At 40.2% G+C, this 19,373-nt stretch overlaps 1 protein-coding gene across 2 annotated transcripts in view; it reads left to right on the forward strand.

Annotated features, from left to right (window-relative positions):
• The window catches only part of LOC150083002 (mpv17-like protein), a 108,679-nt gene that overhangs the window by 60,943 nt on the left and 28,363 nt on the right, over positions 1–19,373 (forward strand). The gene's annotated exons all lie outside the window — the stretch shown is intronic.

The following is a 19,373-nucleotide window of genomic DNA, read 5'->3' on the forward strand; positions in this document are numbered from 1 at the left end:
TAAGTGAGAAATCGTTTTTAATAATACATGAAAAGAAGCAAAAGGTACATGGATTAAAGTAAGTGTTCGAAGTTTCTTCCACGGGCTACAATGCACGCCTCACATCTCCGACGCATGGACATCCGAACATTCTGGAATACTCCAGGCGAATTTCGAATTTCTTGAACAAGAACGCCAAGTTAGTAGGATGGATGGATGATTACACGAACGCAGAGTTAGCCGATATGCATTTGGCGTACGGGGCTGCAAATTGTAGTGGGCCAGCCGCACAGCGTTTGTACGCGGAACGATATCCGACGAGGCGTATTCCCAGTCATAATTTCTTTGCAAGACTGCACCAGAGGTTAGCTGAGAGAGGTTCATTTGAAAGAGCTGACAGGGACAGGGTAAGAACAGCACGGACTCCAGCCGTCGAACAGAATGTGCTGCAGCATGTACAGGGGAACCAAGAACGAGTACACGAAGTCTAGCAAACGCAGTCGGGGTTTCCCATTGCAGCGTCTGGAGGATTCTCCGAGAACAAGACATGCATCCGTTTCACGTGCAGCGTGTCCAGACACAGCAACCGGAGGATTATGCACCTCGTATTGCTTTCGCACAGTGGTACCTTGGAAAATGTGCTACAAATCCCCTTTTTCCTGCTGAAGTGTTGTTTTCCGATGAGGCATCCTTCACAAGGGAAGGAATTTTCAACACGCATAACGACCATATCTGGGCGGTCGAGAACCCGCATGCAATACGACGTCGTGCAGCACAGATTCGATTTTCGGTCAATGTATGGGCCGGTATTATGGGAGATCACCTCATCGGACCTTACCTGTTACCGTGTCGTCTAACCGGACCTATCTACTTGATCTTTCTGCAGCAAGTATTGCCACAACGTTTGAGAGATGAACAGATTTCTGCATCTACGCAACAGACAATGTAGTTCCAACACGATGGAGCCCCTGCCCATTATAGCGGAGATGTTCGTAACTATCTGGATGTCACATTTGGTCAACAGTGGATCGGACGTGGTGGTCCCATGCGTTGGCCTGCTCGGTCACCCGACCTATCATGTCTTGATTTTTATTTCTGGGGTCATATGAAATCGCTAGTTTATGACACCCCTGTTGACAATGCTGAGGAGCTGGTTGCAAGAATCGCAGTAGCTGCCGAAGAAATTCGAAATTCGCCTGGAGTATTCCAGAATGTTCGGATGTCCATGCGTCGGAGATGTGAGGCATGCATTGTAGCCCGTGGAAGAAACTTCGAACACTTACTTTAATCCATGTACCTTTTGCTTCTTTTCATGTATTATTAAAACGATTTCTCACTTACGGTCTCTTTTCTTTATGGTGCTTCTGTGTACAACACCGCTTCAGGAAAGCATTTCCGACCCCACATTGCTATATGATTTCGAGTTGTCAGGATGTACCCTACCCCTCTTAGAAGTTCTGAAACGTTTAACTGAAACACCCTGTATAGTGAAAGTTTTAACGTATTGCACTATCTCCGGTGGGTGCGGATTTTATGCGTTTCAGCACTACAGATGATAGTGGACTTAGACCAGCACATTAGGCTGACACGAGCGCCAACACTTTTTCGGGCTCGATCTGTAGAGGTTCTGCACCAAACCACCACAGATGAACAAGGTGGAAATGAGCAAATGCCTAGGAGCCACCAGTGATACGATACCACACACACACACACACACACACACACACACACACACACACACACACACGCACGCACGCACGCACGCACGCACGCACACATACACACACACACCTTCCTAGATGAATTCCTAAACTACGATCTTCAAAACATACAGTCACAGGAATATGCGGATGATTTGGTACTCACCCTCGCAGCGGACTCCCGACAACACAACTAGAAGCAATGGCCAACAAAGCCCTCACTACCCTGCAGGAATGGGCAAACCATGACTACCTTCACATCTCATCAACAAAAACTAGCTCCTTACTGCTCAAAAGGAACCTAAATATTAGGAGGCCCCCACAAATAAAAATACAGGGAACAACAATCCGCCTAACAGTGCAATTGAAGCACCTGGGGATTGTCCTGGACAGGAACCTGATATTTACTCCCCACTTAAAATACAATCAAACGAAGATCCGAAATTACATGGCCAGGGTCAATAGAATCACCCGAGGAGACTGGGCCTTAAACACTGCACACTGTCTTTGTTCTATAAGGCTGCCTTCATGCCAATCATCAGCTGTGCCTCTGGCATATGGTACCACAAAGCAATAACGGCGACGAATAGAAAGAAACTTGACACGACACAGCGTTCCATACTGCTGACTATATCTAGGGGGTACTGCACGGTCAGCACCCACGCCCTACAAGTGCTGGCCAGTGCCCTCCCCCTTGACCTGGAGATTGTCCGGACAGGCCTAATGTATAACCTCACAAAAGGCAGAATAGTAACCTGCCTTGCCTATACCACGGACCCAACAAACACGATGGAGAAAAGACGACTTGATACTCACCTAATGTGGATGTGGCAGGACCGCTGGACCAATTCCACCAAGGGAAAAAAACCAGGAAATTCATAACCAATTTCGAAAGGACCTACCCAAAGACGCCACACTGGTTTTCCCAGGTCTACATGCTACCTTCCTGCCAGAGCCCTGCCGAGGGTGAGGCGAACGAGACTCATGCATCATGTGAAAAGCTGAAAGGGGTGCCAAAAGAAAGATTAAATAATTGCCAATGTTGCCATCATTAACAGCAGGGTGAAATTTTTCATTCTTGACTCGGGAACTAAAATGCCTCGGCAAGGCCCTGTTTCCTGCTAACGGGACACAGACCCATTAGGGAGAAACTCTCCATCCTAGGCATCACTAATAACCCACTATGTCACTGTGGACTCCTTGAAAGCTGGGAGCACTTAATGTACAGATGCGAACTATACGAAGATCTCAGATGCCAACTAATAACAAAAATATATTACCTGCCGCTAGATCAGGAACATCACATCCCGAGTGATGAAAGGCGCTACAATGCCTTCAAGGTATTTGCCCACGATATCTTCGAGAGACGAAAAATCTTCCCGCTCAACTAAGACATAATTCTGACGTCGAATGTCTCTTCAGTAGCAACCAAGCTTTAGATCCACCCACGACCAAACCAAACCAACTACCAACTTACATACCAACTAAGAAATATTGTTCAAGGTTTAGGCCTAAATGGATGTCAGATGAACTAATGAGGCATATGGCAGAGAAGAAAAATGCATGGGATACATACAAATTAACACGTGACACAGAAGCCTATGATAGATACAAGTTGATCTGTAACCAAGTTACGAAGGAGGTTAGGCAGGCGAAGACAGATTACGAGAAATCACTGGCAAGGGATGCAAAGAAAAACAGCAAAGAGTTCTTTACTTATGTAAACTCTAGAAAGAAGGGGATGAATCAGATTGGTCCACTTGATATCGATGGGTCAACTGTTGATGATCCTGCTCAGGTAGCTAACATACTAAATGAATATTTTGCATCGACATTCACACATGAGGAGTTATTCAGCGAGGGGAATGCCAGAGGTGTATTCAACTCTGGCAGTAAGCTAGATGATTTTGTAATATCTGAGAGGAAAGTGGAGGAGAAATTGTTGAAGATAAACACAAGAAAGGCACCTGGGATGGATGGAATCTATCCAGTTATATTAAAGGAGGCAGCAATGGAAGTAAGCAAACCCTTAGCCATAATTATGAGAGCTTCCTTGGACTCAGGGGAGGTACCCATGGACTGGAGATGTGCAAATGTGACCCCAATTCACAAAGGAGTATCAAAGGCTGACACAAGTAATTATAGACCTGTGAGTTTAACTTCTGTTCCCGGAAAATTAATGGAGGCACTAGTTAAATAAGCACTGCAGGATCATCTAGACAAGACTTCAGTTATAGCTCAGACACAGCATGGTTTTGTTAAGGGGAAGTCTTGCCTGACCCGTTTGATTGGATACTATGATGCAGTCACAAAAGAACTGGATGCAGGGAATAACTTTGATATTATATACTTGGATCTTAGAAAGGCTTTTGACACTGTTGCACATGGAAGACTGCTGCACAAATTTGCCTCCAATGCCAAACTGCTGCACAGTGTGGCATTGGAGGCAAATTGCTGCTATGGATAAAGGGGTGGTTGAGGGTGAGAAGACAGAGAGTGGTAATCAATGGACACTGCTCATCGTGGACTAATGTTATTAGTGGAGTCCCTCAGGGTTCAGTATTGGGTTCTTTATTGTTTTCTGCATTTATAAATGATATTGATGATGGTATATCAAGCTTAATGTCCAAGTTTGCAGACGATACAAAGGTTGGCAGGGTTGTCAAGGACACTACTGACACTATGCTGCTGCAACAGGATCTGGAAAGGTTGAGCAGATGGGCTGAGAGCTGGCAAATGAAGTTTAACATTGACAAATGTAAAGTACTACACATGGGAAACAGCAACCCCGGAGCAACGTATCAACTCTGTGGTACTATACTGACAGTGGTAGAGAATGAAAGGGACCTGGGGGGTGGTTGTGCAGGCAGATATGAAGTTCTCTGAGCAGTGCAGATGGGCTGCAAGAGTAGCTCATGGAGTATTGTCAATGATATACAGGAATTTTTCCAGCAGGGATAAGGAGGTGATTATTCCCTTGTATAAGGCAATGGTCAGGCCACACCTAGAGTACTGTATACAGGTCTGGAGGCCTCATTTCAAGAAGGATGTAGAGCTGCTGGAACGAGTACAGAGAAGGGCAACAAGATTAGTGAATGGAACAAAGGGGTGCTCTTACGAAGAAAGGCTTAAGTTTTGCAAATTACAGTGTCTGGAGACTAGATAGCAGCGAGGTGATCTGATAGAGGTGTACAAAGCCTTGAATGGTTTGAGCATGCTCAATGCTGATGGGATTCTTCCTCTTGCTCAGAATAATCACCTGAGAGGGCATAAATTCAAATTGAGGAAAGACAGATGTAGGATAGATGTGCGGAAATTTGCCTTTAGCCAGCGGGTGGTTGGTTGGTGGAACAGACTTCCATCCCTTGTCGTGGAAGTTGATAGCCTAAATAAGTTTAAGGCTCGGCTGGACAGGTATTTCGAACGAACAGAGGGGTGAAGTGGAAGTGGTTATTTTTTATTTATTTATTTTACTTTAATTTTTTTGGCTGATGCTGCATAAGCTTGCTTTCTTGCATCAAATGCCTCTCCTAATGCTAATGCTAATGCTAAAAACCTGGCAACAAAACTGATAGTACAACCTGTGTGCCAGGAACGATGTCCACCAGTTACGACACTTACCTGATCTGGACTCTGCACCGACTTTGACAACCTATAGCTCTGCTGCCAGCGCCATCTGGCGATCTGTATCACGCTCCCTTTTGCGTGGTACCTGTAATCCCTTGCCCCCGGCGGGGGGTGGAAAAGAGTTCTGTCTTCCTGACTGTATCAGGAAGCAAAACAAGGACAATGATCTTCAAGAATCAATTTTCGAGTAGAAGACCCCCGGTTGTTAGAATGAATGAGTCGAGCCTAAAATCGGCAAGGCAATTAAAATATCTAGGCATTATGTTTGATGGATCTTTGACTTTCAACTCACATGTTACATATCTATCAGAAAAAGTGAGGAAAGTTATTGGGATGATTACTCGAATCACTAGAGTTAGCTGGGGAATAAAAGGTAAGGCGCTGAACTTGCTATATGAATGTGTATTTATCCCCATGGTAACGTATGGTGCACTAATTTGGTTTGAACGTGTAAGTGGAAAAGTATTTACTAGAAAGCTCAGTTCCATTCAAAGAGTAATGCTCCTTAGGATGTGTATGGCATGCAGAACTGTGTCGACCCCAGCTTTGCAAATTGTGACTGGAAAATTGCCTATTGATCTGCATTTATTGTATTGTGCATTGGCTTACTTCATCCGCCGTGGCATTCCCTGTTCTTTACTGAATATACAGGTGGATATTTTGGCAGATCTCAGGAAGGAAAGGACAAGAATCTGGGATGCTTTGGTAAAAGTCTGGCAAGAGCGTTGGAGTGTTTGTGATAAAGGGCAGATTACACAAAATTTTTCCCCAGATTTAAGAAATGCAGCCTCGATAAAATTCAAATGGTTTGCCCCAAACTTACAATCTATGTTCTTATTAACTGGTCATGGTTCAATTAATGCAAAGTTGCATGATTTAGGAATTAATGAAAGATCTAGCTGCCATTGTGGCGAAAGAGAATTATGGAAACATATTATGTACAACTGTGAGGAGTACAGCGATCTACGAATTCAATTGGTATCTCGGGTTAGTAATCTCAATCTTATGGCAGAAGGCTGCGAGACAATTCTAGTTAATAAACAAGAGAACTTCTTGGCTTTCCAAGCCGCCTTTGCAACTGCAATATTTCTTAGGCGGAAGACTCTTCTGCATCTGGAAGCCTTGGATTTGTAATGCGGTATGGTGTATGCCGAATTACCTAGAATTCTGTGAAATCGTGGAGGCTTGAGTCTGCTATATCCACTGCAACTCCAGCTCCTTGTTCTCAAATTACCTAAAGTTCTGTGAAATCGTGGAGGCTTGAGTCTGCTATATCCACTGCAACTCCAGCTCCTTGTTCTCAAATTACCTAAAGTTCTGTGAAATCGTGGAGGCTTGAGTCTGCTATATCCACTGCAACTCCAGCTCCTTGTGCTGGCATTTCTGTTCTCGGCAGCTCCTTGTGCTGGAATTTCTGCTCTCGGCAGCTCCTGGCGCTGGTATTTCTTTTCTCGGCAGCTCCTAGCGCTGTTAGCTTTCCAACAGACTGTGAACAGATGCAGATCTTTCCAATGAAGTTTAATTATATGTATATTTATTTTTTATGTAATTTGATTATTTTTCAATTTGTTCATATCAATCTTTTTTTGGCCATGGCAGGTTTTTTCCCTCCCTGTACCGGAGCAAACAGGAAAGGGAATATATAAGAGTACTGCTAAATTATGTGTAACTGACAGCGGGGTTGCCATTGGTTGGCTGAGACCGCTTTAAGTAATAAATATCAAAAATATCAAACCACCCCCCGCTTCTTCTTCTGGTGAAGCATGGGCCTGCCTCACCAGCTGATTTGGGTTGCCTCCCCTAACGTCCCCATACTTCTGTCTTATCCCCCAGTTTTCAATCTACCCCCCCACACACTCTATCTGTATGCAAGCGAATGAGCCACACATCTAAATTTAAACATGTCAAATTAACCGCGATCACCAGTTTTTGGCTTTTACAACTTCAGCGTTCCGCCATGTTTTTTAACTTTTTTTTTGGCCCTAGCCACTGAAATCTCAGGAAACTAGGTGGCAGAGTGTGCCAGAGTAAAAATTTCAAACTACTGGGTCCCTGGTCTACCTCCACGGGGCCAAGTGTAATTGTGAGCAACGTTGGGCCCAAGCAGGGATCTAGTGGCTAATGGCCAGATGAACGATACACATTATGCTTATACAAAATCTATACGCTTTTAAATCTCTGCCTTTCCAGCGAACTGGTACACCCAATAATGAAAGCAACGCGGAGATGGGGGAAACCCCTAGTGCCGTTAGACACTAAATACACTTTACATCTTCACAACGAGTTGCCATGGTATTGCACTACCTCGAATAAGTAACGCTTCCATGGCAACTCATTGTGAAGGTATTCACAATATGAGATATAATTAAAACGATGGCAATTTAACTACTTTGGTAGATGGGTACGAATTAAACTAATGCCATTGCACAACTAATGCCATTGCCCTCATAGACATGCTCCTCACACGTGCTTCAAGACTCTGGTGGATAGCAAAACAACATCTACATCATCATCATCATCATCATCAGCCATTTTCAATCCACTGCAGGATGAAGGCCTCTCCAGCAACTTTCCAGTTCCTTCTGTTTTGAGCACTGGCCATCCATTTACTACTCAAAAACTCATGAATTTCATCTATCCATCTCCGCCTTTGTCTTCCAGGTTTTCTTCTAGCTCCTCTTGGGTACCATTCTGTTATTTTCTTAGTCCATCTGTCATCATGTCTTCGAGCTATGTGTCCTGCCCAAGACCATTTTAGTTCTTTAGTTTTGATAAGAATGTCCTTTACTTGAGTTTGCTGCCTAATCCATGTGTTTCTCTTCTTATCTAACAGTCTGATTCCCAATATAATTCGTTCCATTCTTCGCTGTGTAGTTCTTAGCTTCTCTTCCATTCTTTTGGTGAGTGCCCAAGTTTCACTTCCATAAGTCATGGTGGGGAGTATACATTGATTCATTATTTTACGTTTCAGACAAACTGGGATATTGCTCTTCAGTATGAGACTATATTTCCTGAATGCTATCCATCCAAAATTTATTCTTCTCTTCACTTCCAGCCATTTATCATTATTACAGCTAATAACTTGTCCCAGATAAGTATATGACTCCACCTTTTCAATTACTGCTCCATCAATCATTATTTCCCTTTCCGTGGCATACTTGTTCATCATTACTTTTGTTTTAGCCATATTCATCTTTAGTCCAAAATCCTTACTAACTGTGCATAACTGATTAAGATTTTCCTCTAATTCTTTGGGATCGTGGCTTATGACCACAATGTCATCTGCAAATCGTAAATGGTTTAGGTACTCTCCGTTCACATTGACTCCTTTCTGCGACCAGTCTAATCTTCTGAAAGCTTCCTCAAGGGCAGCAGTAAACAGCTTCGGAGATATTGTGTCTCCTTGTCGAACTCCTTTCTCGATTTTAAATTTGCTACTGTCTTTGTCTAGTCTAATAAAGGATGTAGCACTCTCATATATTTTCTTCAAAATCATAATATATGGAGTATCTATGCCTTGTCTTTCCAGTGCCCGAAACATTGCCTTATGCTGTATGGAGTCAAATGCCTTTTCATAATCCACAAATGCCAGGCATAATGGTGTTTTATATTCATTTGCTTTCTCCATTAGCTGTGATATTACGTGAAGGTGATCCATAGTTGAGAAACCCGTCCTAAAGCCAGCTTGCTCTTTCGGTTGATTCTCATCAAGTATTCTTTCTAATCTGTTAGTAATGACCCTTGTGAACAACTTGTAGATATGGGATAACAAGCTAATTGGTCTATAATTTCCAATTTCTGATTTATCTCCTTTCTTATGCAGCAAAACTATGATTGCATTATTCCACTGCTTAGGCATCACACCTTTTCTAATGCACTTTGTGAAGAGCCTTGCCAGTTTTGGTGTTATGTCTCTTCCTCCCAATTTTAACAACTCTACAGTAACTTCATCTTCCCCGGGGCTTTCCGATTCTTCATTTTCTTCAATGCATGTTCTACCTCATCAGGAAGAATATCGGGTATGTCGTATGTGTTGCTACTTTGCAATCCATCTTCCCCACTGCTGGTATCATTCCCTCGCTCCTTGTATAGTTATCTATAGTAGTCTTCTGCTATTTGAATTATGCCTTCTCTGCTGTTTATAAGTACACCATCGCTATTCTTCAGTTTCAGTATCATTTGTCTTTCTGTATTACAGCTCATGGCTGCTGATTTAAATCCTTTGTTTTCCCTTAATGCTTGTTCTACTTTTCTTGTGTTAAATCTTCTTATGTCCTCTCTGAGTCTCTTTCTAATGGCTTTGCATAACTCAATATACTCAATTTTCTCCCTGTCAGTGTTTTTCTTGCTCTTCATTTGTCGTCTTTGGTTCATCATGACAAGTGTTTCTTGACTAATTTTTTCTTCTTTGGATTTCTGTTTCCCTATAGGTTTCTTGGGCTTTATCACTTTCAGAAAGTTGTAATATTCCTCATCAATATCTTGGTCCTGAGCAGTCTGCAGAAGCTCAAACTTGTTCTTAAGTTCCAGTACATACTGCTTTTCCTCCTCCTCTGTTATTTCAAAGACCTTCGTATTACATATCACCGATAAAAAAGCAACCGTGAAGTACATAAGAACAGTTATCTTTCAACCGTTACTCTATGCTGCTGAAATTTGGGCGTCAGCGGCACCGTCAATAAAGAAACCACTCTTTGCTGCAGAATTCTGGCTCCTAAAGTGGGCCAACAGGAAGCACACCCTTCCAGCTCTGATTCGCACCATGCAACTTGCTGACTCTCTTGGGATTCCACGGCTTCCCACCTTAATCGACGACTAACGCCTCCTAGCAACAATCAAGATGATAACAGGCATAATTGCAACACCTTCATTCTGGGATACCTGTGGCTGGAGGATTCCCCCTGCTGCTCTTAGGGCCAATCCCCAGCTCTACTCGAATTCAGCATGACTCCATCTCTCGGACAGGTTCCTCCCTCAGCAGATGCTCAAGTATACCCAGGCACTTGACGCAGACCTGAACAAATTCGCCGTTGACCGGACTTACCGGAAAAAAATTATGACTAGCAGGACTAATCAGCAATGACTGATATGTACCTTGCATCGGCTCTTGTCTGATTGAGCCAGCTCGATCAGACCTAACTCTCGTGAGGAGTTCTCTCCTTTGTATTAAAATATGTTTTCATTTGTATAATTACCTTTTATTTGTAAATAATTGTTCGATTATCCCGGAAGTATCGGGAGGCTGTAAACCCCTGCCTTTATGGCCGTGAAGGGCAATAAAGATTCTCTCTCTCTCTCTCTAACCTATACGTTAGTCATTCTACCACGTAGCATGAAGCTCTTGCCCTAAAATACTTTATAATTAAACTGACCAGTTAAGTTTAGAGAACGTAAAACTATATAATTTTATTAAGTATTCTATAAGTTATAATCTTGTAATTAATTGAAAAGAAGATAACTATATTTACTTTTCCCTTCTATTAATCATAGAAAAAGAAAAAATCAATTAATTTAAAAAATCGAACTTTCCTGGAATGTAATGCACTACGTAGATTGCTAACCTGTTACTATGAGTGCCCACTTTAAGTCTCTAAACCTGAAGCCACTTTCTAAGTTACCACTGAGGAAACTTCCTTATCTCTAATAAAGGTTTGAAGTTTATAGCCGAATGTGAACGTTTATAGCACGATATTTCAAAGTAAAAATTAACTTGCAGCATGACGTTTAAATGATTGTTTTCTGTCTATATGATACTGTTATTCTCTATACTGAAGTGTAGTTTATTTGATAAAAATGTGCGGTCCGTTTTAATTGCTAAGTAAATTGAGGTTAGTAAAATTGAATTAATGGATAAAGGCAAACGAAATAACGATTAAATGATTAATCGCATGTGCCCAATTGTAGAATTGTAAATTTTCTGAACATGCGACCCTTATTCCTAATACTGTACATATGTTTTGCTTTAGGCACTTCCCTTAAGTTCTTTGTATACCAGCACGAAACTTTATTTCATGCTAGTTGCTGGGCAACCTCTTCCTCTCATTCTGTCCACACAAAAGTCAATATAAATATTGCATTTATATGCATTAAGATATTGCATTAAAATATTGCATTAAGACACGCACCAAGGCAGTGACTACTTTTAACTTTCAGCGTAGGTTATTACAATGGTTTGTGGGTTTCTTCTACTTGTTCTAAGCGCTCCCGGCCTTTTCGCAAAAAGGTAATTATTTTCAACAATTACTTTAATCTGCAGGAATTATATGTCACGATTTATTTCTTGAAATTTTAGTAATAGTAACACATAGTAACAATGCATGATTTATAATTTTTAAAAAAAATGTTCAAAAAGCGTGAACCAAGAGCATTCCATTCTGTTTCTGAAATGCAAGAAACAGCACCGCATTCAGCTGTTTCTTGTATTCTCTCTACTTTGTGAACTCCTCTGACCGTTTGGTCGTCCCGGAGCATAAACCGAAGATTTATTTATTTTATATAAAGAACCCCAGAAAGTCGCAATCCTGAACTCCTGTCAGGATAGTCGGAGAGTTCCTCGACTAACAGTAACACCAGACATAACAACACCCTGTGAACTTGGTAGCAGTACCCCTCACGGGGAAAACCCTCATCAAGGAGAAATAATATAACAATGACAATATAATAACAATGCGTTAAGTGAAAGGTATATGTGTATTAATTAGTTTTAAGAATAATTCTTCTAAGTATTGAGCAAAATACCAGGTTATTCGTTTTAAGTAAACAGACTAAATGTTTTAAGCTACTTACAGTGGTATCCCCATAACTAAATAATTTAACACGATATTTATGTGATCTCTGGGAGACCTATTGCTGCTAGGCTGTTATGTAGAGTCTTTGGCACCATACCGGTGGTTGACACGACGATCGCGATGGTCGTTACTTGTTTCTTATGACACATCTCGTTGGGCACCGCTATGTCAATCAGATAAGTAGCTTTTTCCTTCTTGTCGACAAGGGTTATGTCCGGTCTGTTGTGCGGGATTGTCTTGTCAGTTATTATGGCGCGGTCCCAGTACAGTTTATGGGTCGGAAACTCTAGTACGGCCTGAGGTTCGTACTTATAATACGGTATACTTACTTTGGTCAACACAGAGTTTCCTCGCTAGCTTCTGATGTATTATCCTGGGGACCTGGTCGTGTCTACAAGTGTACTCCGTCTAGGTGATCACCTTGCATCCTGCGGTGATGTGTTGAATCGTTTCTTAGGCCAGCTAGCATCGTCCACATGTGTCACCTGACACTTCGGGATCCTTGGTGATGTATTTTCTATAAATCCTGGTGTTGATTACCTGGTCTTGGATGGTGAGCACGAATCCTTCAGTTTCGGGAAAGTGCGTCACACTCGTGAGCCATGCATTGGAAGAAGTTCAGAAAGCAATTAGCCAAATGAAGAATGACAAGGCACCCGGAAATGGTGGTATCCAAGCAGAACTATGGAAATTCGCAGGCGATGCAATGTTAAAACACCTCGCACAATAATTGTTTAATCTAATTTTATTTACAGGTAATATATCAGAAGACTGAAAAAGTGGAATGATAGTACCCATACACAAAAAAGGAGATAAAGAAAATTGTCAGAATTATAGACCTATTACCCTTTTAAACGATATATATATATAATATTTATAAGGATCTTACAAAATAGGATACTTAAAACATCTGTAGAAACAATAGGGGAAGAACAAGCAGGCTTTAGAAAAGACAGATCAACAATAGACTAAATATTCACAATAAACATCATTGCAGAAAAATATTGGAATAAGAAGAAACCTTTTTATCTGTGCTTCATCGATTTCAAGCAGGCATTTGACTCTGTAAACGAAGAAAATTTAATGAAGCAACTACAAAAAATCCTACTTGATCATGAAATAATCATGTTTGCAAACAATTTCTACAAAATTACAAGAGCAATAGTAAAATTCAACAACCTTAAAAATAGAGAAATTTGAAATAGAGAAAGGAGTCATGCAGGGATGCCCTTTATCCCCATATCTATTTAACATCTACCTAGAAGAACTAATGAAATCGATTGAAGAAAAAAGAGGCACAATAATAAATGGAAAAAATATAAACCGCATAAAATATGCAGATGATATTGTAATTTTAACAGAAACCAAAGAACAACTAAAAGAAATATTAACAAACATCGATAAAGCAAGCAACAATTATGGAATTAATATTAATATAAATAAAACCAAAGTAATGCAAATCGGAAAAAACATAGAAGACATAAACATCCAAAATAAACAAATAGAACAAGTGAAAGAATTTGTATACCTGGGCTCTCTAATAACCGGAAACCTAATTAATATTGACCAAATTAATCACAGACTGAACATCGGATGGACACACATGAACAAACTCAAAAACATATGGAAGAGCAATAAAATCTCAAATAGTCTAAAAATTAAACTATATGAAACTGTCATCATAACCACAGAAACTTATGGATCAGAGAATTGGAGAATAAATAAGAAAGAAAGGCAAAAAATAATGGCATTTGAAATGAGATGTCTGAGGAAAATCAATAAAACAAATTGGAGAGAACATAAAACTAATGAACAAGTAAGGAGAGATCTAAATTTTGAACGCAGAAAATAGAGCAGATTTACAAAAAACAACTTCAGTGGACATGTCAACCGGATGAAACAACACAGGCTGCCTAATGTAGTACAGATAGGAAGAATTGGAGATAAGAGACCGCCAGGAACACCCAAAAGAGAATGACTCCAATGCCTAAAGGAAAACACAGGCTTTCAGAGTTATCAACAAATGATACAAGATTCAAGAGATCGACAACAATGGAGGACGATATCTAAATAGGGACTCAACCCGTGCCAAACGGACGAGTAGAATGATGATGATCAACTTATACCTGATGTAGGCTTCAGTACTTTTCATCACTCTATAACCATCCCATGCTATCTTTTTCTGCTCTATTTGACCAGCTCCGCAGTCATCCATTTCGGTATCCTCCTCCTCCTGCAATGTTTTCTCAAAGGTACGAGTATATGCGTTCATGGCGTCTGTGATTTTTGCTTTAGAAATATTCCATAATTCGAATATTCGCCATCGCTCGGCAATCCTCCCAGTTCACAGATGTCATGTAGTGCCTTAAACTTTCAAAGTCCCCTCTACTGAAGTTAAAAACCGTGAGTTTACCCTTAACTTCTGCAACATTTTTCTTCATCTTCCAACTGATGCTTGCATGATCACTTGCTGACAATAGTTCCTATACTTTAAGCTCTGTGATGTCATCTGATTCGTTAGCAATGATGAGGTCAAGAATATTCTCGTGCATAGTACTTTCTCAAACATGCTCGTACAAATAATAACCATCCAGTTTATTTTAAAAAGTTTTTCCCCATCGTGAGTTTCCCTCCCACTTATTCCAATCAATCTGGGGCAGATTAAAGCACCCATAATAAGACATTCAAGCTTTCTTGCCCATTCCAAACCATGCACAGTACTAAAGGTTCTAATACCTCTCGTGTTTGGGGTTTTCATAAAAAAAAAAAAAATGTAAAGACTCTTGTCATATTCTTCACAATCTTCTGGTCTATAAGTTACTCCCACTATCATTGTTCCTTTTCTTCCAACTAACTCACACCACACATTTTATGCTGGCAGACAGTGCCGGCCACAAGCACATTCAACCGGTTCTGTCGAACAGGGCCCCGCGCTGAAATGGTCAAAACAATATTGTTGATTAATGTATTAAATATTATTTCTATTTAAAATTTTTGTTCTGTATATAATATACAATTATTTAATTATGTCTTAGTTACTTAGATAGTATGAATCAGAGCTGTACTACTCAATAGAGTAGTTACTGTAAAATTTTAGTCTTAGTTACTGTAAAATTTTACAGTCTTAGTTACTGTAAAATTTGAAAAATTAAAAAAAAAACGCTATTACAAAAACACGAAGCATAAGTTTTGCACAGGAGCCTAGGGGGCCCACAAGTAATTCTTGAATAGGGCCCCGCAAATTTTGGGACAGGCTCTGTAGCAGACATAACTTCGGATTCAATAAATGGTCTTTTTGCACTCACGCTGCTTTTGATAAGAAGCATGACTCCTCCACCTCTTATATCTTCCATATTTTTCCTAAATAAATTATACATACCGTAGTATAATTCGTCATCACTAATTTCGGTTGGCACCACATTTCTGTTAGCCCTATTATATCAGCATTAGTTGTCCTAAACAGGAGTTCAAATTCAGCCATTTTATTGACAATACTCCAGACATTACTGTAAACACAGTTGAGACTAAGTAATCTATAGTTTACTAACCTGACACACTCCTTGAAGGTATTTAGGTTTGTATCCCAAGCTTTATCTTCCCTCAAATTTGAAACATTGCTACCCTCAGAACATCTTGTCAACGTCGGCTGTTGTGGCAACAAACAAGAATTCATAAGGTGAGTGCAAGCATTACTTTTACCCATATTATCAGATAAACGCGGTTTTTCTAAATTACCCTTCTCCCTCCTAGCAGTTCCCTGAACTCTTAAGGTTCTCATGTTCAAATGAATAACATCTCTACAAAACAGATTCCTTCTACCTACAAACGTGGGCCACGCTGAAAAATATCTCCCCGCCCCACTTCTAAAGCTTTGCAGGTTCTCTCAAGTCTCTAGTTAATCGACAAGGCTATCAGCATATAATTCCTCCTATCGTGTCTGGGCAGATTGGTAGACACAATCTGACTAACTCGCGACATTTTTTCAGCAGAACGTAAATCATATTCTTCTCCCCTCTCCTTTTAGTTTGAGTATCCATGTCCCTCGCATCCGTGGTAATGACAACGAACATGGCGTTAGCACCTAGAGCCTCCGTTTCACTCTAACGAAATGTTTCGGAATTAATATCATAATGGGTTCGGAATCATCCCTAAATTCGCCTAAACTAATTTGTGCATAAATATGTTAATATTCATGCACAAATTAAAATTCATGCACAAATCTTGTAAACGTTCTTCATAAGGCCAATAATTTATACACCTTTATAAAAATCTGAACTTAAGTTTCATAGTTACATTTTAGTTATTTTAGGATAAGGGTTACTACGAATCCAGAACTGAACCGAACCGAATTTTGTTTACAAACAATTGAGTAGTTCACAGACCTGAAAATGCAACTTTCTTGCTGCAGCTCACTGGGCGCACAAAAGAAAGCTCCTTTTGAGCCGAGGGAAGAAAGGCATTGTCCTACCATACACTAAGTGACGTGACTTCGCTGAGTGAACAGTGAGCACAAGGAGATAGAAGATGCAAGAGAAAGACTATGAAGACATAGGAGGAGACTAACTAGGATCAACAACATTCCTGAGGACTTCAGCCCCCCTGGTTCCAGCGTAATAGTTTAAAGGAGACAGTAAACAAAGCAATGACTTATCTATTTCCGCAATTTTATTTGTCAGAAATTCCAAGAGCATATGAGAGCTACGTAATGACATACATACTTCAATGATAAGAAGTTTTTACTATGAAAAAAAATTTTTAGGATACATTTTGTTCATTGAAATATGTATGGAGGCACAAAATAAAAAAGTACTTAGAATGTTCTATGCATTGCATGGATCTACTAACGACGATTTCTATTTTGTGATTTTATTTTTAATTATGCGCCAGAGTGCTGATACACAACCAATCTGAATGAAATCCATTTTGAGACTAACAAAAAACGCTCGTCTAGTTTCACACAATCATTCTTACAGAAGACGCATGCGGCGTTTTACATATACAGTACTCGTGTGGTTTCTTTTTTCTGCATTAGCCAGAAAAAAAAACAGTTAGTTAGTTACTATACCAGAGAATTACATTTCAGGCACATTAGCAAACAGTAATTATTCATGATTTATAAAAAAAAAAATTGAGCAAAAAAAAAAAGATTTCTGTGCGTGATTCCTTACTCGCCTCATTTACACATTCATTCCTCCACTCAGCACCCGGTAAGGCGGTATTATACCATATTTTGTTGCTGAAGCGCTGCCAGAGTGCTTCAGCTACAGTATACGATATACTAGCAGTACCACTTGAAAATATTTTCCAGTTGGATAGCAGAGTTTTTCTTTAGCTGTTCTAAAGAAATATAGTCCGTGTTTGGTCGTGATCAGGTAAGCCAGCACACCTCGCATCCTTTCTTATTTCTACAAAATAAAACTATTCTTTCTTTTAAGGCAGGTAGAGCTAATAGAGAAAATTGGCCCATTCTATAAAATAAAACTATTTGGATTTTTTGCTATTCGGAATTTTTATATTTTCCCATGTTTCTGCACACCTAGGAAGAAATACACTGTGTTCAAAGAAAGTGCATCACTCCTTAAAATTGTAATTGTCGTCTGAATAACGTAAGTATATGGCAATATTTCTTACAGATTGCATCAGATAAGATTGACACCAGTAGATGATGACGTAATATTGTATCATTATGTTCAGCTATATAAGCACGCTCTGCAGCAGTTGCAGTCATTCCTTGCTTGTAACTCTTCAGGATGGCGAGTTACGTGCAGTTGACGCCACGAAGAAAGAGTGCTATTGTTGCTTTACGTGAGGAAGGATGTTTTTCCCGTCATATTGCTTATAGAGTGTCTTGTAATCAGTCGACACTGAGTAGATTTCTTTCCAAACGCAAGAATACTGGTTATGCTGATAGGAAAAAAGGAACCGGACGCAAACGAGTCTCTACGCCAAAACAGGACCGCATTTTGAAACGCTTATGCCTTAAAAACCGTAAAGCTTCTTCGTCTGGGCTGAAAAGAGAATGGGAAGAACACACAGGAGTGGTAGCAAGTGCAGAAACAGTCAGAAAACGCCTCTTCAAAAATGGATTGTAGCCCGTCGTCCTAAGAAGCCTCTCCTCACACAAAAAATGTAAAAGGCCCGATTAATTTGGTGTAAGGAGAATGTCAAATGGACCCCCAAGCAGTAGAAGTCAGTTATTTCTAGGATGAGAAGAAATTCAACCTGCATGGCTCTGATGGGAGACAAACGATTCGCAGTAGACGTGGTGAAGAATACCATCCAGACTGTAATGGTGTCTCCAGTGAAATTCCCTACCAGCCAAATGATATGGGGGTGAATTTCGTATCGCGGAGTAGTTCACTTGCAGTTTATAAAAGATTCCGTAAATGCCAATGCATACCTGGCTACATTGGAAGGCAAATTGCTGCCATCCATTAGAGACCATTTCAACCTGCCAAGTAACTGCATCTTTCAGGATAACCTTGCTCCTTGTCATTTGGTGAAAAGTGTAAGTAGGCATTTCTGTAGTTACTTTAGCTTCATTTCTGCATTAGAGGTTCGACAGTAATGTGTTTACATTTGTTACAGGTGAAAAAATGGGTGGAAGAACAGTCCATTACAAATGTTAGCTGGCCAGGAAACAGCCCGTACCTGAATCCTATAGAGAACTGTTGGCATTGTGTGGAATCTGCAGTTGCCAGAAAGAAACCAAAGGACCTTCGTGAAATTCGGGAAGCCATAATTCGTGTTTGGAACCACGAGCTATCAGTTAATTATCTTCAGAAATTGATCTTGTTAATGCGTCGACGGTGTGCTGCTGTCATCAGGGAGAGAGGCGGTTCAACTAAATATTAGTTTGCACCTGGTGAATTTTTCATTTTGTTTTCCATTTAAAATGATAAACTGAAGCAAACTGAGGGCTTCTGATAAAATTTCAGCCATAATTGTCGTGTTTATCAAAACTGTTGGTTGCAAATTCTCATTTTGAAATATTTTGAGAGCACCTGTCAAATATTACTTAGCTCTGCCTTAACTGTTAATAAATATCTTTTGTTTATATTTGTTATTTGTGATGCTAGTCATTAATGTAACATACCACCGCGAAAAAAGGTTAGAAATGTGAAATTCCTAGGTTTTAACACCAGTGTATATGGCGGGATTACCAAAATTTAGTTAGGACCGCCTAGTACAATAAATTAATATTACAAAAAAAGAGAGAGAGAGAGAGAGAGAGAGAGAGAGAGAGAGAGAGAGAGAGAGAGAGAGCAACACAGTGGCT

Source organism: Mastigoproctus giganteus, chromosome 7 (genome assembly GCF_048544385.1).
Source record: "Mastigoproctus giganteus isolate SK-2022 chromosome 7, ASM4854438v1, whole genome shotgun sequence".
Classification (NCBI taxonomy): domain Eukaryota; kingdom Metazoa; phylum Arthropoda; class Arachnida; order Uropygi; family Thelyphonidae; genus Mastigoproctus; species Mastigoproctus giganteus.